The sequence below is a fragment of the Asparagus officinalis genome, chromosome 5 (genome assembly GCF_001876935.1).
Source record: "Asparagus officinalis chromosome 5, Aspof.V1, whole genome shotgun sequence".
Taxonomy (NCBI): Eukaryota; Viridiplantae; Streptophyta; class Magnoliopsida; order Asparagales; family Asparagaceae; genus Asparagus; species Asparagus officinalis.
The window spans coordinates 119,554,599-119,581,079 of record NC_033798.1 but is presented as its reverse complement, the minus strand read 5'-3'; the positions used below and the strand labels follow the sequence as shown (position 1 = coordinate 119,581,079).

General features: G+C 38.6%; 1 long non-coding RNA gene across 3 annotated transcripts in view; it reads right to left on the bottom strand.

Moving 5' to 3' along the window:
• Positions 1-7,990, bottom strand: part of LOC109840944 — a 22,184-nt gene extending 14,194 nt beyond the window's left edge. For all 3 annotated transcript variants that reach the window (XR_002247095.1, XR_002247096.1, XR_002247097.1), the window contains exons 1-2: positions 7,505-7,990; positions 6,917-7,009 (exon numbers count right to left, since the gene is read on the bottom strand). This is a non-coding gene — a long non-coding RNA (uncharacterized LOC109840944). The remainder of the gene's footprint in view (positions 1-6,916; positions 7,010-7,504) is intronic.

Sequence of the window (26,481 nt, the reverse complement as noted above, 5' to 3'; positions counted from 1 at the left end):
CGGACCTAGGAAAAGCCCAGGTTTACGGGCCTAACTAGACTCCGGGCCTGGGTCCGGGTTGGCTCGACGAAACCTGCACCGGATCTAGCCCGGCCAGAAAAATGGTCGAGACAAAGTACCCGGGTCGAGTTTTAGCCCAGACTGGGGCTTTGCCCTAGTGACGGAAGATGGACTGGGTTGGTTCGGCCCAGCCCGAGTCCAAATGGTCAAAAAATTGACCATTGGACCGGGCGGCCCGAACCCGGCCCGGTGCAACGGTCATAAAACGACTGTGTGATCGAGCGGCCCGAGCCGGTCCATACGGTCAAAAAATTGATCGTTGAACCGGGCAGCCCGGACCCGACCTAATTCCAACAGCAAAAAATAGCCAATAATAGCTATTTTTATATGTTTGATCAAAATACCCCTAATAACGGTCAAAAAATAACTAAAATTTAAGGGTATTTTGGTCATTTGGCTAGGGGACTATCTCTATAAATAGAGTTTTCATTTATTTTTATCATCCAAAACTCATCTACTTCTTTCTAATACTCTTTATACTCTCTAATACTCTTTTATTCTCTCTTATACTCTCTAATTCTCTAATCTAATGGCTTCATCCTCTGACTATGAAGAGCAAGTTTCAACTCTTAATACTGAAATGAGTCCTATTACACATACAGCTACTCCTACCACCGATGTTGATCCCGATTCCGGTAGCGATGATCCCATACCTAGAGCTCCTAAAAGGTCGAGATCCAATGTGCGGAATGTTTTTGAGAAGATAGAAGTCATCAGGAATCAACATGGTAAACTTATCACCCAAAAGGACAAATGTGTGTAGTGTGGTCATATTTTTCAAGCCCATCATAAGAGCGGCACCAACCACCTCAAATGCCATTTGGAAAAACACAACAGAGCTCAAGCAACAACGTCTCAAGGAGACATCCATCAATCTCCATTCTCTCAATCATCAACCTCCAGTAGCCTCGGTTCCTGGAACTACAATGCAATTAAAGTTAAGAAATGTGTCATCAGGTTTATTGTTCTTAAAAACTTTTCTTTTAAATTAGTAGAAGATGATGAATTTGATGATATGATTAGAGATGATTTTTATCTCGCATTTCAAATATTTTATTGTCAATCTTGTCAACGTGATATTTTAAAATATTATCATAAGGAATAAATAAAAATATTTTTTTATTTTCAAGATCTAAACTGTAAATTTTTTAACTTCTGATATTTGGACATCTAAAGCACAAATTGGTTATTTATATATCACATCACACTGGATTGATAATGCTTGACAAATGTTTAAAAGAGTTATTTCTTTTATTGCATTTAAAAATTCACACATTGGTGTTAATGTTGCAAATTTAATAATGGATGAACTTTCAAAATTAGAAATTTCTGAATAAATAGTTTCTTTTTCATTAGATAATACAAGTAATAATAATGTAGCCGTAAATCATATCAAATCATCTTTGATATTGCTATGTCAGGATGATATTTTTCATATTAGATGCATGTGTCATATTTTAAATTTAATTATTCAATGTGCATTTAATGAAATTAAACCCATGATAGAAAAAGTTATAGTTATAGCTTATGCTCATAATGCTTTTGAACAAAGACTTAAAAGATAAAAATAATTGTGTAGAAGAAAAAAAATTTAAAACCCAAGATAATTTTAAAAGATGTTTACTATAGGTGGAGTTCTACCTATATAATGTTAAATGTAGTAATAGAGTATAAAAAAATTATAAATCATTTTATTATTTTTTATGTTTCTACTTATAGCTCTAGTTGTATGTATGGAATAAATGATGATAAATAGACAGTTATATATAGTGTAAAAGAGATGCTATAATTTTTTTACGAAGCTACTATCTTATTACTTGGTTATTATTATCCAACTATTACTCAAGCTGTTTTACAAGTTTTATGTATTCAAACTTTTTTACTAATTATCGCATGGATAATTATTTTAAAAACATGATTTTTGAAATAAAAAGCAAATTTATTAAGTATTTTAGACATATTCCTATTATTTTTTATTTAGGGGTTCTTATTGATCCATACTTGAAGGATATTGGCTTTTAAATTTTGTTAAATTTTTTGTATGAGAACATAATAATAGATATTGATGATGGTCAGACTATTACGACTCTTACTCATCATAATACTATTAAATATTATTTTTAAAGATTATATGATGAGTATGCAAATAGATATAATGTAAGTACACCTCAACCTATACCTTCTACAAGTTCAAGACGAGGCAAAGGTAAGATTTTTTATAGGCAATTAATGATAGAGAGGCTAACTGGTAGTAACCGTAGATCTGGATCTGGATCATCAAGGAAAATTTCTAAAATTGAACAATATTTAGCTGCACCTTCAGTTAATTCTCAAAATAATGATTTCGATATTTTGCTATGGTGAAGAGTATATGAAACATTTTCATATCTTATACTTTTCATCATGGCTCGTGACTTATTAACAATGCAGGTTTCTACAGCAGCTTTGGAATTCGCCTTCAGCACATCAAGATGTTTGATCGACAACCACAAAATATCTCTAGATTTGTCTATCATACAAGCGGTAATGTGCCTACAAGATTAGTAGAGGTCCGAGAAGAAAACTCAAGGCATCGATCAGATAGCTAGTATTAAAGATAGTCGTAATGAGTTGACAATAGGAGATAGAGAGTATAAATTACTCATTAGTTTGTAATTTTTATTTCTTAGTTGTAAATTAGTGATAAATTATTTTGAAAAGATTTATAAATGACAGTGATATAGAAGAGTATGTGTCAACCTAGTTGGGATGTATTCATCTATTATGATGATAAATTTTTAAAAAAAATTGTAATTGTTAGTAATTAATGATAACGAGTTTATTTTGTCTTTTTAATTTCTATGATATTTGTATTTGTAAATTGTATAATTATAAGTTATTAATAATATGATTGAATTTTTATCAAAATTTTGCATATTTTAATTACTCTTGAAATTTTAACTTTTTGTAAAAAATAATTTTTTAAGCAATTAAAAAAGGAAAAAACCAGGCCAGGCCGGCCCGGATCTGCGTCCGGTCCACCTATTTTGCCCGGCCTGTACCCGAATTTCTGGGTCTGGTCGAGCCGGCCCAAATGGATAGGCCCACCTATAATCCTCCTCCTATTTTCTTACATGAATTTCGATATTTACTCATTTCTTCGGTAAGGTGCAACAGAAATTTCATCCTTCATAAAGTGCATGTAAAGTTAATCATGATGATGAAACTTGCAATGGGTATATCACGAGGCTTGAAGGTGAAATAAACTGAAGAATAAGAAACAAAAGATGTTTATAACTACACACTGTTTTTACCTTTGGCCATGCATTTTCCTCTCATTCTGATCTCTTATGTGTTATGCTAACATACGTGAAAATTAGCGTTTTCAATGCACTAGGAGCAATGCTAGTTCCAAAGTTAGTTTACACGCACATGTGCAATACGTGCACAATGCGAGTGAAACAAGGCACGCTCCAAACACATAAATTTTCAAGATATACAAGCATGCATAAAAAATATATATTTGTGAAATTTCACATAAAAATGTCAAAGACTCAAGATAAATTATATATACTACCAAATCACAATATAAATTCTTACCCATCAAAGCACATCAAGTTGTCTACTAAAACAAAGCAAATAAGCATCTAACAAATTCATAAACTAACAAATATACTACATAGATTTAGTGAATCGCACTTCTATTTTATTTTTCATGCAATCATACAAATTATTCATTGTCCTTTATTACATCACTAACAATTGCACTCCTAAATTTTCTATCAGTTTTGAATTTGATCGTTACTACTTGCATCACTAATAATTACATTGACTCATATTAACTATGCTAACATTCTAATGCATAGGATATCTCTAGACATATCTACCACCACCGAAAGCCAACCACCATTTTTTTACTCAAATATACACCATTAAAAGCACAGCAACATGAACTAAAGAAAGGGGAAAAAACGCAGCAGGAACAATATAACACAGTAGCAGCAGAAAAAAATTTGAAGCAACGGCAGGAACAAATACAACAAGAATGAATTCAAGAAAGAAAAAATTTGAAACATAGCAATAAGAACTCAAGAATAAAAAGAAAGCGAAAAAAAAGGAAGGAATGGAACAAAATGAACAAGAAACAATGGAACAACAGGAACGAATTCAAGAATAAAAAGAATGCAAAAAAAAAAGGAAAAGAAGAAAACTAACCTGATCATTGAAAGAAACTTGAAGGAATAAAATGTCGCCTAATGTAAGTGAAGGAGTAATGAACCTCTATGAGCCCTAATGTTGTGGATGAGCCCTAATGTTCTTGATGAGGGCTTATTATGTTTTAGGTTTAAGTAAGAAACGGGTTCATACCCAATAACCTGCTATTTATTAAAACAATTCATCCCAAAACGCCCCTTTTCTTAAGGAGATAGCCTCATTCGACGCGCGAGGCACTTACAGAGCGCTCCAAGGCGGGCGCTTGATACAAGTGAAGTGCCCCGCACCACGTGCAGGGTGCTCCTCCATCGCACCGCATCACCTTGCTCTCCAGGCGTGCGCCTGGGACTGCCATGGCAAATAAGTAAATTGGAGATAATACTATATGAAAACTAGTCTCTCCTCCTTTTCTCCGGCTTCCTCCTCTTCATACTCTTCATCTTCTTACGTTTTCTCGTCGCTCTTCTCCTCCTCTTCTTCTCTGGTCTCGTCCTCCTTTTCTATTTCCCCTAGTCCTTTGTCTCTTTCTCTTCCTTTGTTTCTTCCTCTTTGTTGTCTTCTTCTTTCTTTTCTTGTTGAGGTCCTGGTCTCAGCATTTTCCCAACATTTGTTCCTTCATTGTCGCATCTTGTTTTACTATTTCTTTCTCATTATCAATTATGGCTTTGCCACCACTTCTTTTTGTGTTAGTGCTGTCGTCGCCACTGCCTTTTTTTGTTGGTGTTGTCGTTGTCGTCGCCATCTATTCCTATATTCTTACATTGAGATTTGGTAAGAACCAAAAAGTATATTGAGTTAAATCGTGTAAGAGGAAGCAATTAAATAAAACGTTCCAGTCAGATGAGATATAAGCATTCACATATTAATTTAATCTAAAACAATCTCACGCTTATACCTTAATTTCGTGATGCTTGCATTAGAATTTCGACTTAATTAAAAAAGTATATGTTGTTTCAAAATATCCATAAGATATCTTAAGAATCTAAATATTTATTCCTATAATATATTAAGAACCCATTAGATTTTTAATATAATTATTAGAAAACATCAGATGAAGCAAGGAGAATTCAAGATAATATTTTGGGTAATTTGTGTAAATATTTTTTTTTAATTGTAGGGAATACTTCTGTAATAGGAAAGTTTTTAGTTTTAAATATTTATATGTTATATACTTTTCATGGTGTCTTCTGTTCTATTAATATATTAAGAAGAGACGCGGGTGAACCAAAACCTCCTTTTTTAATAGAATTAGTAAAAATATGATATCAAATCAATAAATAACAAAAAAAAGACAAATTCAACAATAATATTGTAAGAGGAAGACTAATTCACAATGTTATTTATTCATCCCTGAGGTGCAACAGAATTTCCTTCCCGCAGAATGATGAAACTTGCAATGGGTTTATCGCTAGGCTTGAAGGTTAAATAGAGTGTAGCAGTGTTTTTAAAGGCATGTGTCTCATTGCACCTCATGCACCCTACGACGTGGGGCGGTGGTGAAGTGCCCTACATCTGATGTGGTAGTGCCCTTTTGCGCCTCTCAAGCAACCTACACGAGGACGCTTCACACAAAATGCATACAAGATATAGCCTCATATGTTTTTATTCTTTTACATTTCAATCATGTCTTTATACCCGTTATTCCATATTTCAAAAAGGAAAATAAACACATTAGGTCATTTTACTATCCGATTGAGGATCCTAACTCGTGCTCGATTACTATTAATTTTGCATCGATGTTAGTTTTGTTTTGAAATTTGATTTCTAAAATTATGAGCTACGACTATGTTTAATGTGTTAGCGTCATGAATTAAGATTGTATTTTGTTATTTGCTAGTAGGTATTATTATCTTGACATATTTTGAAAATTTACATGGGCGTTGTGCTCCTTGCTTGACTCGGACGTGCACATCGCATTGCGTCTTGCTCATGAACGCGTAAGGAACTTTGCGCCCCGCAATATGCATCGTTCAATGATAACATTGAAGTGAAGTAGATAAGAAGTCACAAAATTTTGTTTTTATTTTTGAACTACGCAATATTTTGNCCCCCCCCCCCCCCCAATAAAAAAAAACCCCGAAAAAAACCTCACAACTCCTATGCGTTTCATGCTACATGAGAAAAGGACACTGACTCCTTTTATCACATCAAAGAGAGAGATCAAAGGACTAGGACTAAAGAGGGAGCATATAGATACCTGGATCATGCAAGGAATTGACTTTGTTAGGACCACTCTTAAGTGAGATATAGAACCTCAACATAATTGAATGGTGGAAATAGGACAAATGACTAACCCCAATAACCTACTTAACCAATCAATATGGGTCCTGTTTACAAACAGTTCATCTACGAAGCACTGGTAGTTACTTCATCAAGCCATAATGCATCAGACGTACTGCTTGGACATGACAAATTTTGTTGTCATTGTTGTTCATAGAAGAGACATGTCGTATCTTTTCTTCAGGGATCTCCATGTTTGTGCTTATCAAGATTCACTCCCTACTAGTAATGCATGTTGAAGTTCCCCTACTCACTGGATGTAAACGGTGATAGATAGTATTTGGGTAAATGAGGATACTTTTTTCTGAAGAACTGCATTGCGCAAAGTAGTCTGAAGTTGCAATAAAAGTTAGAAAGGATAAGGACTCCTTGATGAACTAACCATATGCATCACAAAATATATCCTCCAAAACCTTTAATGAAAGTACACCTGCTCCTCACATATCAACCCTTTCAATTCTTGATTAGGTTCCACCTGATACACATCAAAGCCAATTCAGAAATTTGTGATGTGATACAATAGATGGGCCTCTCTAAAGAAAATCATCGTAAAATGCTAGGTATAAAGAGGAAAGAAATAGAGAATATCATGATGAATCATCAACAGAAAGACCCAGACCAACAATTTATATTATCTCTATGTTGTTAGTAAAAATTTCTCTTGATATTATCCGCGACTGTAATGAGCAATGGCTAGAACGTGTTTGTGCATTTTTCTTCAATACTTTTATGTTGCTATCATAATCTGGCATGCCCCCAAGACAATGATGTTGGGCAATCATGCGCCTTGCGTTACTAAACTACGACGTCAAAGGTGCCTCTTAGCTGCAAAATGTAATCTACCAGTGCACCGCGAAGTCCACCACAGTCCACCACATATTTCATGAAATAACAACGTTGAACAATTTCTATTCAAATAAGACACGTAGCACTTCTACATACATACATACATACATACATACATACATACCTGAAAGACCCACCCATCTGATCCCATCCCTCGCATCTAGACCCTCTCTTCACCGTCCTCTCTGTTCTGAGCCATACTTGGGTGGGACCCGCGCTTGAGGAGGTTGCTGATCGATGGTTTAGCTCTCTGGAGGTGAAAGGAGAGGTTTTGATGGGCAAAGAGGGGGAGGAGGGGCGAGGGGAATCAGGGTTTTGGGTCTCCAATGAAGGATTTGGGGCTCTCATGAAGACGAATTGGACGTCGGGGTTGCTGGAAAATTCTAGGGTTTCGTCAGGGGTTCTGAAGGAATTTGGGTTTAGAACGGAGTATGGAGCTAGGATTAGTCATTAGTGCTTGATGATGAGAGAGTTTTCCACCATTAACGATGACGAGTTGAGAAGTTAAAACCGTTCTTTTTCGAAGGAATTTGGGTTTAGAACGGAGTATGGTGGAGCTAGGATGAGTCGTTAGTGCTTGATGATGAGAGAGTTTTCCGCCATTAACGATCATGAGTTGAATCACAAATTTTCAAAACCAACCCCTTTCACTATTTATTTTCAAAAAACGACCGCTTTTGTAAAAAATTTCAAAAACCAACCTGGTTTTAGCCCTGGAACTGAAACCGGGTCGGTTTTTGAAAATTTTTATCCGAAAATTCACGGGAGTTGAACTCCCATGAAGTTTAGTAAAACTACTAAACTTCACAAGAGTTGAACTCTCTTACTAAACTTCACGGGAGTTCAACTCCCGTGAAGTTTCGTAGTTCAATTTTTTTTTTGAACTGCGAAACTTCACGGGAGTTGAACTCCCGTAAGGTTTAGCAGTTTTACTAAACTTCACGGGAGTTCAACTCCCGTGAGGTTTCTGAAGTTTCTTCACAAAAACCGACCTGGTTTCAGCGCCAATGCTGAAACCAGATCGGTTTTTGCAATTAAGTTTGAAAGGGGTTATTTTCTAGGATTAAATTTCCAAATAGGTTGGTTTTGAAAATTTGTCCTGAGTTGAGAAGTTCAAAGTGTTCTTTTTCGAAGGTGGAGTCACGGAATGTGGTGGGGACCGTAAACCAACCAAATATCTAGCAAACACTTTGATTCCTCCGAGGTGAATCCAAAGGGTTACTGTTTACGCTATGTTAAATGCTATAGTAAATATTTTATCATAAACAGTGAATCTATTCTATCCTCTGCACTCGAAGTACTATTCGTGCTTCAGTATTCTACTATAGTGTAAACAGTAAATCACTCTGCTCCTTCATACTTAAAGTTACTATTTATGTTATAGTAATTTACTGTATCATAAACAATAAATCAAATAAAATGTATTAAAAGTTTGATCCTTCTTTAAGTATAGAGGAGTAGATATGATTTCTAAATCAAATGTATTAGAACTTGGACCCTTCTTTAAGTATAAAGGATTAGATATGATTCCTAATTTTAAGCATACAATAATTAAACCAGATGTATTAAAACTTAGAATGAGGCAAATTTAAAATACAGTGCTTAAAAATAGGGGATTGTGCTTTGCACGGAGTGCACACTAGTTTATTTAATAATAAAATAAATAGTTTTTAATGTCGAGTTTATAAATGAAATAAAATTTAACCATAAGTATTTGATTCATTTGTTAATAAACTTTTCCTTTATATATTACACTTTAGATATTGTTATGGTGTTTACTTACCTAAGATGCGGATATTGGCAAAATAATACAATAAGAGTCCTAGTAAAATAACCTCAACACACTTAAGTGACCCAAGCCCAACAGAGGCCTCGATCCCACCGACTCGTCAAGCCAACACTCTGGTGCCGACACTAGAGGCTATATTGGTCGGCACGAGAGATCTTGACCTCCTAGACGAGTCGACATCTTTATATCGACTCGAAAGACGGTTATTAGTTGAGACAAGACGACATTCCAACCAGTCGAACAGGCTGACACTCCTGAGTCGACGCGAAAGGCTGTGTCTGTCGGCCCTATTATCGAAGACGACCTTACTCAGGGCACTCGATCACTCACTGGATTTTTTTCAGAAACGACTGAAGGGATATTCCCTGCTGTCGACTAAGTTGAGAACTCGGCCCCAGCCTCAAGCCTCTCTCCTAGGGCATATGTCAACATCTCAGTCTACCTGGGACAAGCCTTATCCAAATTTAGACCTGATAAGTCTTCATGACTTGTCAGCTCAATCACTTCCCAGAGAATGTGGAAACACACCCTCCCATAAATGGAGTGACTTCACCTCCAGTCGTCAACCGACACCTGTAGAGTGGGGGACGATTCAGTATGCCCATGTGCCTTCTGCCACGTTCATCTATCACTTCCCTGATATTGCGGAGACATTTTCCCCCATAACGAGGGGACTTCCCCTTTTGATCGCATGTCGACATCTGTCAAGGGGGGATAATCCTGTTATCAGCCACCTGGCCACTTGATATAAAAAAGGGAGCTCCTCTCCTCTCAAGGGAAGAGGAAGAGGGGAAAACTCTGACTGATGGAAATTGATCTCAAATAAGAGATACTAACTCTCTGACCTTCCCCTTTTCTTTTCCACTCAAGTTTCATTAACTTGACCGTCAGAGGAACCACAGGGGAACCGGTCCCCACCCTCTCACAGGTTCTTTTTTGTCTATGTAGTGCGGACATCAAGCCCTCGTTCAAGAACTAGGCATAAAGTCGAAGAGGGGAACGGTCCCTCCATCATCCTTCATCACCCCGCAATTATCCTCTTCTGAATTATCATGTTTGATATTGAGCATCAATAGTTTGGCGCAAAAAGACATGTCAAGTTTTGAACAAAGGTCTGATTCTAATCTGTTGTACCCTAGAGGGGGGGGGGGTGATTAGGGTCAAAAGGCTCTAATATGCAGTTTAAAACACACAACAAGCAATTCACGGTAAATAGATGCAAACAAGGTAAATAAGAGAGGGTTAGGAATCGTTATCCTTGACGCGCGATGTGTTAACGAGGTTCGGCCCTCTGGCCTACGTCCCCGCTCCCCACTCTCGAGGAGAAATCCACTACACAGCCGGTTTGGAAGCCGGAACTTCGTCTACACAGCGATCCCACACGATCTCTCTCACTACACAGTTTGATCTCAACAGATCACTCCCTCACAGTAGATCTTACTCAAGATCTCAACTACACAGCACAAGATAACAGATGTAGAACTCTCTCTTACAAAGCCCCTATGGCAAAGAGAACAAATTACTGAAGCTGGGAGGTGAGCTCACACAAAACCACAGAGAAGAAAGCAAGACTGATTTGAAAATTTTCTCAGCAGAAACAGAAAATACTCTCTCTGGTTTTTTCAAACGTTTTTGCTCAAGGAAGAAGAAGCAGCAGTAGGGTTTTTATAGAATAGATTAAAACAATTTTAAAAACCAAACCCAATCTTCCTGTTTAGGAAGATAATCCCCTTTACAGAGTCTTAGCTCAGACTGAGCCAAGCACAAAAGAGTGAAAGCACGACAATCGAAAATAAAAATGACCGTTTAAAAAATCTCGTGTTGACTGAAGGCTAGTTGAGATTTTGTGTCAACAAATACTAGGGATACATCTTGTCTCTCTACATGATCGCGTAAGAAATGATGGCGCACGTCAATATGCTTAGTTCTAGAATGCAAAACCGAATTTTTGGAAATATTTATAGCACTTGTGTTATCACAAAAGATTTTAATATTTTGGAAATGCAAATCATAGTCAACTAGACTTTGTTTCATCCATAAAACTTGAGCACAACATAAGCCGGCGGCAATGTATTCCGCTTCCGTAGTGGACAATGCAACACAATTTTGTTTCTTGGAAGCCCAAGAAACAAGGGAATTTCCTAAGAATTGGCATGTTCCACTAGTACTCTTGCGATCTACCTTACATCCGGCAAAGTCGGCATCACAAAAACCATATAAATCAAAAGAAGTGCTTCTGGGATAAAACAAGCCAAGATTAAAAGTACCATTAACATATTTAATGATTCTTTTAACGGCAATTAAATGAGATGCTTTAGGAGATGCTTGAAAACGTGCACATGCACACACACTAAACATGATATCGGGTCTACTAGCGGTGAGATAAAGAAGACTACCTATCATACCTCGGTATAGTTTTTGGTCCACATCTTCACCACTCTCATCCGCATCAAGCTTAACACTAGTACTCATGGGAGTAGGCGCATGCTTGGAATTCTCCAACTTGAATTTCTTCACCAATTCCTTTGCATACTTGCTTTGTGAAATGAAGATCCCATCCTTAGTTTGCTTGACTTGGAGCCCGAGAAAGAATGTAAGCTCTCCCATCATACTCATCTCAAAGTGATCCTGCATAACTTTAGAAAATTCCTTGCACAAGGATTCATTAGTAGCACCGAAAATAATGTCATCCACATATATTTGAACTAAAATGAAATCATTTTTCCTTTTTCTTACAAAAAGAGTGTTATCAATTGTTCCTTTTGAAAAACCATTTTCAACAAGAAAACTAGAGAGGCGAGCATACCAAGCTCTAGGAGCTTGTTTCAACCCATATAAAGCTTTGTGTACCCGGTAAACATGGTTTGGAAAATCATGATCAATAAAACCGGGGGGTTGCTCAACATACACTTCCTCTTCTATAAAACCATTTAAGAAGGCACTTTTAACATCCATTTGAAAGAGTTTAAAATTTTTGAAACTAGCAAATGCCAAAAACATCCTAATAGATTCCAACCTTGCAACCGGTGCAAAGGTTTCATCATAGTCTATGCCCTCCTCTTGATTGTATCCTTGGGCAACCAAACGAGCTTTATTCCTAGTAACAATGCCATGTTCATCAAGTTTGTTTCTAAAAACCCATTTTGTACCAATAACACTAGCATTATTTGGTCTAGGAACTAACTTCCAAACTTCATTTCTTTGAAAATTGTTTAATTCTTCATGCATAGCTAAAACCCAAAATTCATCATTTAAAGCATCATTAATTCTTTTAGGTTCTATGTGAGATAAGAATGCAATGTTACCACACTCACTCAAGGCTTTTGAGCGAGTAATAACTCCTTTTGAAGGACTCCCAATGATTTGCTCCTTTGGATGATTTGATGTGAATTTCCAAGCTTTTCGAGGTTCAACTTGATCTTGAGAGCTATCTATATCTTTATGAGCTTCTATGGAGGGAGTGTCATTTATTTGCAAGAAGTCCAATCCTCCCTCAATATCCTCATCATCATCTTTTCTAGGCAAAATAACTCGAGAGCAAACATTAGTCTCATCAAAAGTAACGTTTATAGATTCTTCAACAACGAGGCTTCGTTTATTGAAGACCCTATAAGCCTTACTTCGAGGTGCATATCCCAAGAAAATACCAACATCAATTTTGGAATCAAATTTATCATGGTGGTCTTTCGTATTTAAAATGAAACATTTGCAACCAAAAACACGAAAATAGCCAATGAAAGGAGTTTTCCCATAATAAAGTTCATAAGGAGTTTTCTTAAGCTTTGGTCTAATCAAAACTCGATTCAAAACATGGCATGCCGTATTAACGGCTTCCGCCCAAAAATATTTTGGTAAATCAAAAGAGTTTAACATAGTGCGTGCCATCTCTTGTATGGTGCGATTTTTCCTTTCAACAACACCATTTTGTTGTGGTGTTCTCGGAGCGGAAAACATATGAGTTATACCATGATGAGCACAAAAATCATAGAAGAATTCATTTTGAAATTCACCACCATGATCACTTCTAATTTTAACAACTTTCAACTCTTTTTCATTTTCAATTCTCTTAATATGATTAGCAAATTCTTCAAAACAATCATTTTTCTTTGCAAGAAAAATTGTCCATGTAAAACGAGAAAAATCATCAATAATCACAAAAACATAGTGTTTTCCTCCAAGAGAAGTGACACGCATAGGACCAAATAAATCAAGATGTAATAGTTGCAAAGGTTTAGAAGTTGATACCTCATGGATGGATTTGAAAGAGGATTTTGTTTGTTTACCTTTGGCACAATCCTCACAAATTGTATCTTTTATGAAGTGCAAGTTAGGTAGCCCTTTCACAAGATTCTTCTTAGACAATTTTGATATCAACTCCATATTTGCATGTCCAAGTCTCTTGTGCCAAATCCAAGGGTTTTCATCAATGGCCGCAAGACACTTCACATCTTGATTCAATAACTCATTCATCTCAAAGATATAAACATTAGACTTGCGATATGCAACAAAAACAATTTCTCCATTCATACTAATGATGCATTTATCCGGTTTAAAAGAAATATCGAAACCTTTGTCACTTAGTTGACTAATACTAAGAAGATTATGATTCAAACCACTTACTAAATAGACATCTTCAATAATGGGTGAGGGTTTCTTACCAATAGAACCTATACCAATGATTTTACCTTTCTCACCACCACCGAAGGAGACGTTGCCTCCTTCAATCCTTGATAGGGTTGCAAATAACTCTTTGTTGCCCGTCATATGATGTGAGCAACCACTATCAAGGTACCACATTTCCTTACGTCGTTGCCGTGACGTCCCCTACAAAAGAAGAAGACGAAGGTGTTGTAGCTTTAGGTACCCATGTCTTGGGTCCTTGGTGGTTAGTAGTTTTGGTGCCTTTGGGTACCCATATTAAACCATAAAAATCTTCATTGTCTTTAACTCTACAATGAGTAGAAATGTGTCCATGTCTCATGCAATAAGTACATACAAAGTTTCTTTTGTATGCACGAGTGTGAGAGCCATAAGACCTATTTCTACCATGGTGATTGGCATAGACATGAGTGGGTCTAGTCCTACAACCTTCAATTTCTAATCTTTCAATTTTTGATCTTAATTGTTTATTTTCGAAATCGAGATCTCCTAGCAATTCATCTTTTAGAGCAAGAGAGGTTGTTAGTTGTTCAAGCTTAATATCACAAGAGACATGCAACTTTTTGAAAGAGGAGTATTCTTTAGACATTCGTTTAAATTCAAAGTTCAACTCCTCTAATGCCATAGCTATATCACATTGCATATAGAAAGATTCACTTTCGGCCTCGGATATTACCTCATGTTCATTTGCCATGAAACAAACATTTGGGTCATGAAGGGCAAGTTTGGCTCCCTCCTCATCGCTATCCGAATCACTTGGTTCGGATTCTTCCCATCCGGCATACATAGCCTTCTTCTTCTTGTACTTCATGTACTTCTCCTTGAGCTTGGGGCAATCCTTAGCGATGTGACCCGGTTCATTGCACTCAAAACATTTTCCTACACGAGATGAAAACTTGTTATTAGATCGGGGATTGAATTTTTTGTTCATTTTTATAAGTCTAGAGATTCTTCTAGAGAGATGAGCCACTTCTCTAGAAAAATCTACTTCACTCTCCGATGACGAAGATGAGTTGTCACTAGCTCCTTTGAGAGCTATAGTCTTCAACTTTGGTGATGGTTCCTCAACTTCACGTGATGGTACTTCCTCCTTCTCCTTCCCTTTGAGCTTCTTTTCATGCACTTTGAGCTTTCCGATAAGACTATCAAGAGCTAATGTAGTGAGGTCATGAGCCTCCTCGATGGCCGTAGCCTTGGGCTCCCATGCCGGAGTTAAGGAACGAAGTATCTTGTAGTTCATCTCTTGAATAGATAGTTGCTTATCTAAACCATGTAATTCATTGATGATATTAGTAAAACGGGAAAACATAGCATCAATGGATTCATTTGGAAGCATTTTGAATAGCTCATAATCATGCATAAGTCCACTAATCTTAGACTCCTTAACTTGGGGTGTTCCCTCATGTGTGACACATAATTTTTCCCAAATTTCGTATGCGGTTGCACACGTGGAGACTCTATTGTATTCATTAGGGGAAAGACCACAAATTAAGGCGTTCATAGCCTTAGCATTGAGATTGGCAAGGTGCCTTTCACCATCGGACATGTTCTCAACTTTGGATTTCTCTACATATTTCTTTTCAATAAGCCCTAGGATGTCAAGGTCAATACAACGAAGATAAATTCTCATCCTAGCCTTCCAATAAGCAAAATTACTCCCGGTGAAGAGAGGTGGCCTAGTTGTGGATTGTCCTTCTAACATATGCATATTCAAAGAAGCCTCCATAAGATCTTTACTCTAAGGTGATTAAACCAAAAATTAATATAGAGACCAAGCTCTGATACCAATTGTTGGACCCTAGAGGGGGGGTGATTAGGGTCAAAAGGCTCTAATATGCAGTTTAAAACACACAACAAGCAATTCACGGTAAATAGATGCAAACAAGGTAAATAAGAGAGGGTTAGGAATCGTTATCCTTGACGCGCGATGTGTTAACGAGGTTCGGCCCTCTGGCCTACGTCCCCGCTCCCCACTCTCGAGGAGAAATCCACTACACAGCCGGTTTGGAAGCCGGAACTTCGTCTACACAGCGATCCCACACGATCTCTCTCACTACACAGTTTGATCTCAACAGATCACTCCCTCACAGTAGATCTTACTCAAGATCTCAACTACACAGCACAAGATAACAGATGTAGAACTCTCTCTTACAAAGCTCCTATGGCAAAGAGAACAAATTTCTGAAGCTGGGAGGTGAGCTCACACAAAACCACAGAGAAGAAAGCAGGACTGATTTGAAAATTTTCTCAGCAGAAACAGAAAATACTCTCTCTGGTTTTCAAACGTTTGGCTCAAGGAAGAAGAAGAAGCAGCTGTAGGGTTTTTATAGAATAGATTAAAACAATTTTAAAAACCAAACCCAATCTTCCTGTTTAGGAAGATAATCCCCTTTACAGAGTCTTAGCTCAGACTGAGCCAAGCACAAAAGAGTGAAAGCACGACAATCGAAAATAAAAATGACCGTTTTAAAAAATCTCGTGTTGACTGAAGGGAAAAAAGCGGTCGGCCGAAATATCGTTCGATCGACCGAAAATCACGTCGGTCGACCGACCGAAAATTTCGGTCGACCGTGAGCTGCTTCAGAAAAATCAGAAAACCAGCAGAAACACTGTCGGTCGACCGGATCGGTCGACCGATAAAAAATCGAGAATTCGGTCGACCGGCCCGGTCGACCGACAACCTCTCTGGAAACCAGTAAGAAAAGATGATATGTGCGGTCGACCGATCCGGTCGACCGCTTTCTGACATATGCTGGAAAACATGTTTTTGACCAAGTTAAAATATTTGTAGAATATTTATTTGACCTCTGAAAAATCTGAAACTTTGTAAAATGTTTTTGATACTAAAAACAAACTGTTTGAAGAAAGAATTTTGCAGATAGGTTCTCGTATTTGTGAAAAATAAGGTTTTGTGAAAACGGCTTAAAAGTTTAAGAAAGAAAACATGTGTGTAAATCCCAATAGCTTCATGTAAACATAGTGACTCTTTGCCTACATTCTAGCACTAGAGAGAAACATAAAAGAAAGCTAATATCCTCATATTTAAAGCAATACTTGAGCTTTGATTAGCTTGAATCGGATGAAGCTTTTATTCGAGTTTTTCGTTCTTGAATTAACGTTGCTTCATCTCTTGGCCTCCTCCTCCTTTGGATATTATCTTTGTAGCATATATTCCATCCATCCTCCATTGATGGCACTAACGAGCTTGACAAATAGATTTACTACAATTTCACTCAATAAGCCATTAGTACCAATAATGGTGGTTGTAAGAACATCATCAAAACATAAGGGCTAACATAATCACCCTGAAGAACAACACCGGAATTGCACCATTCATGCTAAACGAAGTCCGGAGTTGCATTATTCAAGCAAAGGAGGATTAGTCTATGGCTATGAGGAGCCAACATAGACGTAGCCCTCAAGGGCCCTAACAGCTTTCCGGGGAGCGTTTACTAAGCAGGCCATCAACCAGACGATAGGACCGCTTCCAGAACCTCAAAAGCCCTCCTGGAGAAGACGCACCATTATGGTGATTGTCTGGCTTGAACATGCAGCACAGGATTCTTATTATCGCTATAGACGAACTCCATCTTCTGGATAGCCAAGGAACCTAGAGTTGGATCACAAAGCAAAACCCTACCTCCTCTAAGGGTTATGAGTAGATCTAATATCACTGAAGCTCCCACTGACAAATAGCTCATATGAGTATAGGAGCAGTGATTAAGTCTGTGGTAGGCACCTTGGACCATATGGACTTTTCGAAGAGAACTCCCCGTGTATTAGGGATGAGATTGCGGGAAAAGCTTGGGGCATGTCAGTTGATTTTTCTCAGGAAGAATGATCTTGGCCCTTCAACTGATGCCTTCACCACTAAAGTTGCATAAGCTCAGATGGTCGAAGCATGCGACCCGTATGATCCCCATAAGGGAGAGTTCTCCATCCACAGCATGGTCCAATTCCCAGTACTCCCGAAGCTCCTCCAAGAAAACCATCATGGTTTGCCATTCTCAGGGAGTACAATATCGGTTGGTTGATTCCCTCTCCAAGAAAGTTTCCACCAAAAAAGGTATCATGTAGCTTTTGGGCATGCTCTAACCCTCACGAACCCGACATGGAAACGCCATTCAACATGATTCATGGCGTCTGGGCAGTTCTTTTTGCCAAAAGCTAGCATGCCAACCATCAGCCTTCAAGGCCTTACTGAAGATTCAGATTCAAAATAAACCTCGGCTGATGAGATGGCAAATAGAGTTTCGACTCATCTTCGTTTACCTACAATTTGTCCGCTATGAAAGCAAGCAAAATCTAACTAAAGGAGGTTCTGTACTGGCGGCCTCATCCACTACCAAATTGTCTTTGAAGCATAGCCAAAGCAAGATCATATGTGGTTCAACCCCCTTCAGGCATCAAATACCTGTAAAGGATATTGTTCATGACAATGTAAATATAGAACTGATAAAATGTTATTCAATATGAATTAACTCTGGTCCCCCTTCAGGGATCAAGGCTTCACTATGGCCAAAGACCTAGGCGTCATATAAAACCTAGACACCCCAAACAAGCCCTTGGTTCTTTATCAAGGTGAGTCCAAGGCATAGCAGATGGTGAATCCTTCAGTGCAACTCGACCATCATGTCGATTTTTAAGCCATTGGTACCTCTTCAGGGAAAACCCAAGGCACAACGACTCCTCAGTCGGATAAACAAGCACTTGGCTCTTTATCAAGGTAAACCCAATGCATAACATATAGTCGATTCCTCCAACTCTCATCGATCATAATGGATAATCCATTAGTACCTTATCAGAAATAAACCCAAGACACAACCCTTTGGCTGACTCCCATAGTCATCTCTCGGCCTTAGGGGAATGAAAAGCCATAGTCAACTCTCAAAAGTTCTAGGCATTTCGACTACTCAGTCGATTTTCAAGCCCTTGGTACCCTTTCAGGGAAAACCTAAGGCATAACGACTCCTCAGTCGGATAAACAAGCCTTTGGCTCTTTATCAATGTAAGCCCAAGGCACAACGTATGGTCGATTCCTCCGGTTCTCATCGATCACCATGGACAAGCCCTTGGTACCTCATCAGGAATAAACTCAAGGTGCAACCCTTTCGTCGACTCCCATAGTCATCTCTCGGCCTTAGGAGAATGAAAAGCCCTAGTCAACTCTCAAGAGTTTTAGGCATTTCGACTCCTAAGTTGATTTTCAAGCCCTTAGTACCTCTTTAGGGAAAACCCAAGGCACAATGACTCCTCGATCGGATAAACAAGCCCTTGGCTCTTTATCAAGGTAAGCCCAAGGCACAACATATGGTCGATTCCTCCGGCTCTCATCAATCATCATGGATAAGTCATTGGTACCTCATCAGGAATAAACCCAAGGCACAACCCTTTTGTCGACTCCCACAATCACTACTCAACCTTACGGAAATTATGAAGATCTTGGCATCTCCGTAAGACCTAGGCATCCAACCTCAGGGTTTTCATTCTACCAAAAAGGTATTCATAAGCCTAAGGTATGAATATTAAGTATATGGTTAATGTTTAATCGATCTAGAAACCTAAGCAGTCGTCTGTCAAGTTCTGGTCAATTGAACGCTCAGCCAAAATAAGTCATCAAGTGAACTAATTGTCAGAAGTCCCCAGCAGGGGTCAACACATTACAACCAACTCACTTCAGTCAACATCTCAGATGTGAATGAAGCTACAAAGCTAAAAGAATATAAACAATGACGGCTAGCTCAGGAATGGAGACAAAAGTAAATTTTCATTCAAAAAGAGTTAACTTCATTACAAACTTCTCTACAAAAAAAAGAGAGAGAGATAGACATGCAGGTCTTCAAAGCTTTTGACCAGACTCGAGAGTCGGACTTGGCGGACTCCTGGTGGCAGCAATTGTAGAAGATTCCCCAGGGGCCCCAGCGACAGGCTCGACCTCATCATCATCCGCTGACAAATTCAACCCACCTCTAATTCTCTCGACATCTTTTAATAAGTCAAGACAGCAGGAGATGCAGGAAGGATAAAAACGATCTGGGGTCGGATGAGAGTTGTGAGGCACTAAGGAGGCAAAGTAATCAACCTCAGCTTCACATGCTAAGGCTACTTTGACATTCCCTATAGGGTCATGACGCCAGTCGTCGACCACCTTTTTTTATGCTACTCCGAATCTAGATAAGCGAGTTGGTCCTCCTATTTCTTAACAAGGACCATGAATGATTGAAGCTTTACTAGCAACTCTTCAAAGTCCCTCCTCATCTTCTTGAGAGAGAGACGACTTGTTCGAGCCTCTGCCTCAGCTGTCATTCTATGACGCTTCTCGGACTCGACCTCTGTCAGTAGGTGAACCATCTCGCTCTGAAGGCCCTCGATGGTCTCTACATGCTTGGAGAACTGGATTCGGAAGCTCTTAAGGAGATCTTCCTTCTTATCCAGATTCCGACGCCAAACACCTTCTTTGTGAGCTAACTCGGCCTCTAAAACAGTGAATCTCTTCTCTGCCTCTTCCTTGGCCGACTTCTCCTTAGCCAGCATTGCTTGGCATTCCAGGGAACGCTCAAGTCGAGAGAAAAGAGCGTGTCCCAGTGAAGTCCCCCGAGCTAAACAAGCTTGAAGAGCTTGGTATATGCCTACACTTGGCATATCCTTCAAAATCCTCTCGTCAACACCATTTTCAATCTGGTCTGATGGAGTTCTAGCTCTCCCCTTGACGCCATCATCTACCTCAATTGGCTCTTTGCCAGGGTGACAAGATGCCTCAAGAATAGTACTACCGATAGCATCCTCATCGGCCGCTGGGGCCACAGTCTCCTTGCCAGGAGAAGACTCGTCTATCCGCCCCATATTTTCCAAGCGGTTAAGCTAAGTTATCAGCGGACCCGTCCCAACCGGTCCAACTAGGCGTCGCCTCTCAACCCTTGTCCTTCCCCTCAATTCAGAGGCAATGTTAGCTGCTTGAGGCATCAAGATAGCCACCTCATTAGCGCTAAAAGCCCCCCTCGGTTTCTTGTGAGGTCTAACAGTGAAGCTCACCCCCTCAACCCCTATATTCCTCTTGCGACTTTTTGCTAACAGATGAACGGGGCTCGTCCTTGCCTGGAAGCCAGTGGAGGATAAGATCATGGACATACTCACTATTTAGAGAGACACATCGTCAAATAGAGCATCTCTCTCTCGTGGCTCGGCATAAGAATAGATCTTTTCCAGATCCGTCATTTTGGAATCATTAAGGAGGACTGGCCTCAAAGAGTCTTCATTCACTTTCAGCCAACCCGAGCAAGCGAAGACGCTATCGCCACCATACACCAACATGAATCGCCTCCTTCAATCCTCATCCAACTCCAAAGAAACGAAAACAAGCTGGAACTCCCTACGATAGTGGAAAGAGTAATGCGGGTCCTTCTCAGTCGACCACATGCTGATCAAATGCCCAAGCAATCTCAAGCTTGGTTGGACTCCAACACGGTGGCAAATGATGATAAAAGCCACTAGAATGCTCACTGCGTTCGGATAGAACTGGGAAGGGGAAGCTCCTAAGGTGGCAAACACCTCATTGATAAAAGGGTGTAAGGGCAGCCGTAAGCCCTGCTCTAAGTGGGCCAAGTATAGCAGTACTCGATCCTCACCATGGCAGTACATCGGCTCGCTCATCTCCAGTGCTGCTAATGTGAGAGTCTGATGAATGTTGTACTGATCATACAACCCCACCAGATCGTCCATATGGACCTTTGCGCGGATAAGAAGAAGAATAACGAGACTCTCATTGTTACGGCCAGAGTTTGAAAGATGTCATGGAAGACTTTTTCTTAAGAAAGCTTAGAAGAGTATCAGGAATCTCTCAGACCAAAGGTTCGTAAAAGAACTATATTAGCATCTAGAGGCTATTTATAAGCTTTTAAAGAAGAGTATAAAGGGATTTCAAAGGACGCGGTGATCTCTGAAGCAACCAGACCAGATCCACCTTGAAACCTGAAGCGGTTTACTCAAAAAGCGAAGCGCCACCCTCATTTATTATCCCAAGTCCCAATGCTCGAAAAAGTGGAAGATCTCCCCTTTTGTCCATGAATGCTTCGTCTCTCAAAAAGGAGGTTCAAATCTTTAATGATATCAGCCGTAAATAGCGGGATTAATAATAGTGGCCAATAATAACAAGCCACGTCTCTAAGACAAAGACTTCTCAGTTTCTCATCCTCAGTAAGCCTATATTAATCAGAGCATATCTTATTTCTCTCGGAGTCAACTGAAAACCAACTCCGAGTGAAAGGGGCCAACTGTTATGGTGTTTACTTACCTAAGATGTGGATATTAGTAAAATAATACAATAAGAGTCCTAGTAAAATAACCTCAACCCACTTAAGTGGCCCAAGCCCAACAGAGGCCTCGATCTCACTGACTCGTCAAGCCAACACTCTGGTGCTGACACCAGAGGCGATATTGGTCGGCACGAGAGATCTTGACCTCCTAGATGAGTCGACATCTTTATATCGACTCGAAAGACGGTTACTAGCTGAGACAATACGACATTTTAACCAGTCGAACAGGCTGACACTCCTGAGTCGAACAGGCTGACATTTTAACTCAATTTGTACTCTCCTTCTCTATTAGTGGAAACCCTCCCCCTTCTTGCCCCGTGGACGTAGGCAATTGCCGAACCACGTTAAAATTGGTGTTTGGGTTTGTGCATTGATATTTGGTTGTTTTTTGCCTTCTTTGATCAGCGTTTGTTTTGGTTCCTCGGCGTCGCCGTCTGTTCACGACAAGTGGTATCAGAGCATATCACCGTCCGTGCACTACACACACGCCCTTAGTCACTTCACATAAAATGTGGAAGTGACCTCCCCTCCACTCGTCGACTGACACCTATAAAGTAGATGCTGACTTGGCAGCCAATTCATACTCGGTCAAAGTTACTATCATATCCCCTACTGCTACTATAAATAGGGGTACTATTTTCAATAAAGATGTAAGATTTTTATCTCTACCTACCATGCTTATAAACTACAATTCAGTTGCTTCTCCACTCAAGTAAATTAATGACTTGATCGTCGGAGGAACAACCGGAGAACTCAACTCCGCCCTCTTATGATTTTCTACATGTGCAGGGAAGAACAGTCCACTTCAGAACCGGACAGCCGGAGGGTTAGAGGACCTCCGTCAACCATATCACTTCGATCTCATTGACTATTTGATATCAGTCATCTACAATTTCTCTAAACCCTAACTCTTTTAAAAATAATAATTTAATATTTTAAAATACCGATAAAATTATTTAAACTAGTATAAAAAATTCATGGTTATTACAACTGACCCCGCCAACTTCCCTCCCCCACTCCCCTCCCTCTCCTCTCTCTCCTCCTCCTCTTTTTTTTTCTTTGGTTAGACTGAGAGGTATAATAGTAATTTCATGTTTTGTTTAAAACAGAAAAATAATAAAAAAAATGTGACATCGAGAACGTGTAAGCAAATTAAGTTAGTTTATATTTTAAAAAAGGTGATAAGTTATAATTTGAGCAAAAGTTAAGATGACTTGCATGTAAAAACCCATAAATGCATGCCAATTTCATTCATAATTCATATAACAGTTGATCAATCCTCTTCTAATTAATGTCTGTATCCTTCGATCAATAGACCTAAGGTTTTTTGTACTTTTGACTTCAAAAGCTAATTTTCTTCTGAATTATATAATTTGAGAGTAGAGAATACTTTTTGCATATATCTACTTTCCTTTATGACTAAAGGAAAATCTTAAGGTGAACAGTAATCTTTCTCATTATCCACGTATTTTCCTCTTAATTCCCCACAACCGTCTAAACGTGATCGCAACCCCTCAAACTTCCCTTCCCACGTTGTCCATGATTCCCCACGATTCTCTCTCTTCCTCTCTCAATATTTCTTCAGAAAGAAGATTCAGAAAATTAAAAAAAAAACTCAAAATTTGAGAGCGATGGGAATCCCCAGTCGAAGCAGTAAGGGCTCCATCTTCGATCCATATATTTTCTTCCCCCCCTTCACTCAACGGCAACGGCAGCGGCATCAGCACCGCCTTCATTCCTTCTCTCTCTATTTCTCTTTCTTCCCCAAAATCAAAATCAAAATCAATCTTGCGGCTAAATTAGGACGATTTCCTAGGGTTTTAGTACTGGGGAGCGGATCTCTCTCGCGCCATGGCCACTCGCCCCTCTCCTCTCGCCGCCACTGCTAGGGCTGATGACGTGTCGCGCGACGAAGACGAAGACGCCCCCAAAATCCTGGGCTGCAGCAACAAGTTCCAATTGGTAAGTCCAATTTGAGAAATAAAGAAGTCCGATGTTTATTGGATTTTGATGGCTCAATCTGCTAAAAGAGTGAAAATATAGGACGCAAGAGGACATGTAGACAGATCACTTGACTTCTTTATTAATCAAATTACTTGCCGGCTTCAAATCTCCTCTTACGAAAGGGTTTTTCTTTTCTTTTGACATAGAAAATATTATATAAAACATATGAAAACTAAACAGATGAAAACTATATAAATTACTTGCCAATTTTCTTGATGGTTGGATGCCGTTTATCTTGCCTTATGTGCAAATGAGCAGGTAGCAGGTCGATTCAATGATCCTCAGCTTGCAGATTATGTGGAGAGTGAACTCCTTGGAGAGCAGGTGAATGCTTTATATAATATGTCTATAGAAACTCATCTCAAAATATTTACATTCACACTCTCCATTATGATATTTAATCATGCATCTATACTAAAACTTGAAGATCATTTTAATAGATGTTAAGGCAAATGAGTCGAAAAATGATTGCATATTAAATTCATAATAGAACACAGAATGCAAGTTTCTCTCTATCTAAAATCTGATTTAGATAAATAAAAGTTTGGGAAATCAACAAAGAACTAGCTTAATTGGTTTTTTTAGAAAAGCTTATTTGGAAAATTTGAGATAGATAAAATAGAGTAGGAGTTCGATAATATGTGTAGGCTCTCTTGCTAAAAGCAGTTCTTTTTCTTTGTTATCTGAAGATGGGAAGAACACCCACTATACAGTTCTCTGGTGTATGTTTTAGTTGGCATGAAAAATAATGGGACATGTAAATATGATACATGCAGTATCTGTAAGGTTATTTCTCAAGTTAGTTTTGTGTAGTTTATATGCTTTTGGGACTAGAAATATACTTGGTCTTTTAATTTGATTTGAAGCTGCCTGTGAATATTTTTTAGAAATGTACATTTAAAGATGAATACATGTGTAATGTAGTTTAATATTATTTGATAGTTTATTTTCTTATTATTTAGTTTATTGTTAAGTTTATTGATGAAGCATGTGTGGTTGTGTCATTGCAGGATGTATGATTTTTTCATAGTGGAGTATCACCGTGGTGGTAGGTTCACATGGGATGAGCGGAATCTGAAATATGTTGGTGGTAAAGTTCAATTTAAAGGCTATCATATTATAGATTTATTCTTTTTATGGGAGTTGAAAGATGTTATAAATGACTTAAAGCCTAACGATTTATTGGATTTGTAGTATAAGATTCCTGTCACTAATTTAGCCCAATGTGCTAGGCATATTGTGAAGGATATTAACATAAATGGCATAGTTTACAGTCTTGGGCCAAGCAAGAGAATATTTATTTATGTTATGCATAGAGTTGATACCCTTTATATGCATAGAGTTGATGGGTATCATGGTGAGTTGATGAGTTATAACTAAAGGAAAACCAGATGGTGAACAGTAAAAGTTATCATTTTCTTAACCAATTTTAGTTTTTTGAGTTTGGTGAAAATCAGGAACAAAGTTAGGGCTTTGGGTATCAAATTGTCAAGTTAATGTCAATTTGAATACTTTGGGGTTATCAAGTTAAAGGGGAAATTTTGATCCAGAGAAATCTCAATGGCGACAGACAACTCAGTGATGGCGGTGATTAGGGCTTCGCGCACTAATTTCAGAAACCCTAGCGACAAGATGGCTTTCGCTGTGCACGCTTCGTTCTTGGTCGCTGGCTACTCACTCATCGCCACGAGACCCAGCACTTTATTTGAGAATCCCCAACTGGTGCTTTCAATCTCTCTCTATCTCTATGGTCCTTAATTATTTTGGTTCTATTGATTGAAATTTTGAAAAAAGTGAATTTTGATATCGTAAAACATGTAATTTTCGGGATTTGATATTTGATTGGAGTCAACCTATAATTGCATTTGGACTTGAACTATATTGATTGGTTTTTATTAAATTTAGAAGGACATGAAGTGGGAATTGAAGGCTGGAGCGAATTTGAAGACAGCTAGGCCTTTGTGTACTTGAAATCTGACAAGGGTCAGAAGATACCTATCTTGGTTAAATGTTTTGGATCTGTGACATCCAAATTTCTATTTTTACTCCCGCAGTTTGATTATTAAACCAGTTGTGAAACTCAGTTCAACTTGTCGGTGCAACTTTAGTATACACACTGAATTATCTTCAACTAAATATCAAAATGGTAGTTTTGTGATAATTTTTGAATTTAAGGGGGATTTTTTGATATTTTGGTTAAGTGGGTTTTCCAATAATCGTAGAGGGGAAAAAGGGAAAAAGAATTAATATTAGACTTATTTTTTCAACCAAACCTAACCAAATTCTAAATATTGTATCCAATATCAAATGTTGTACTCAAGTTTGTACATATCCTCA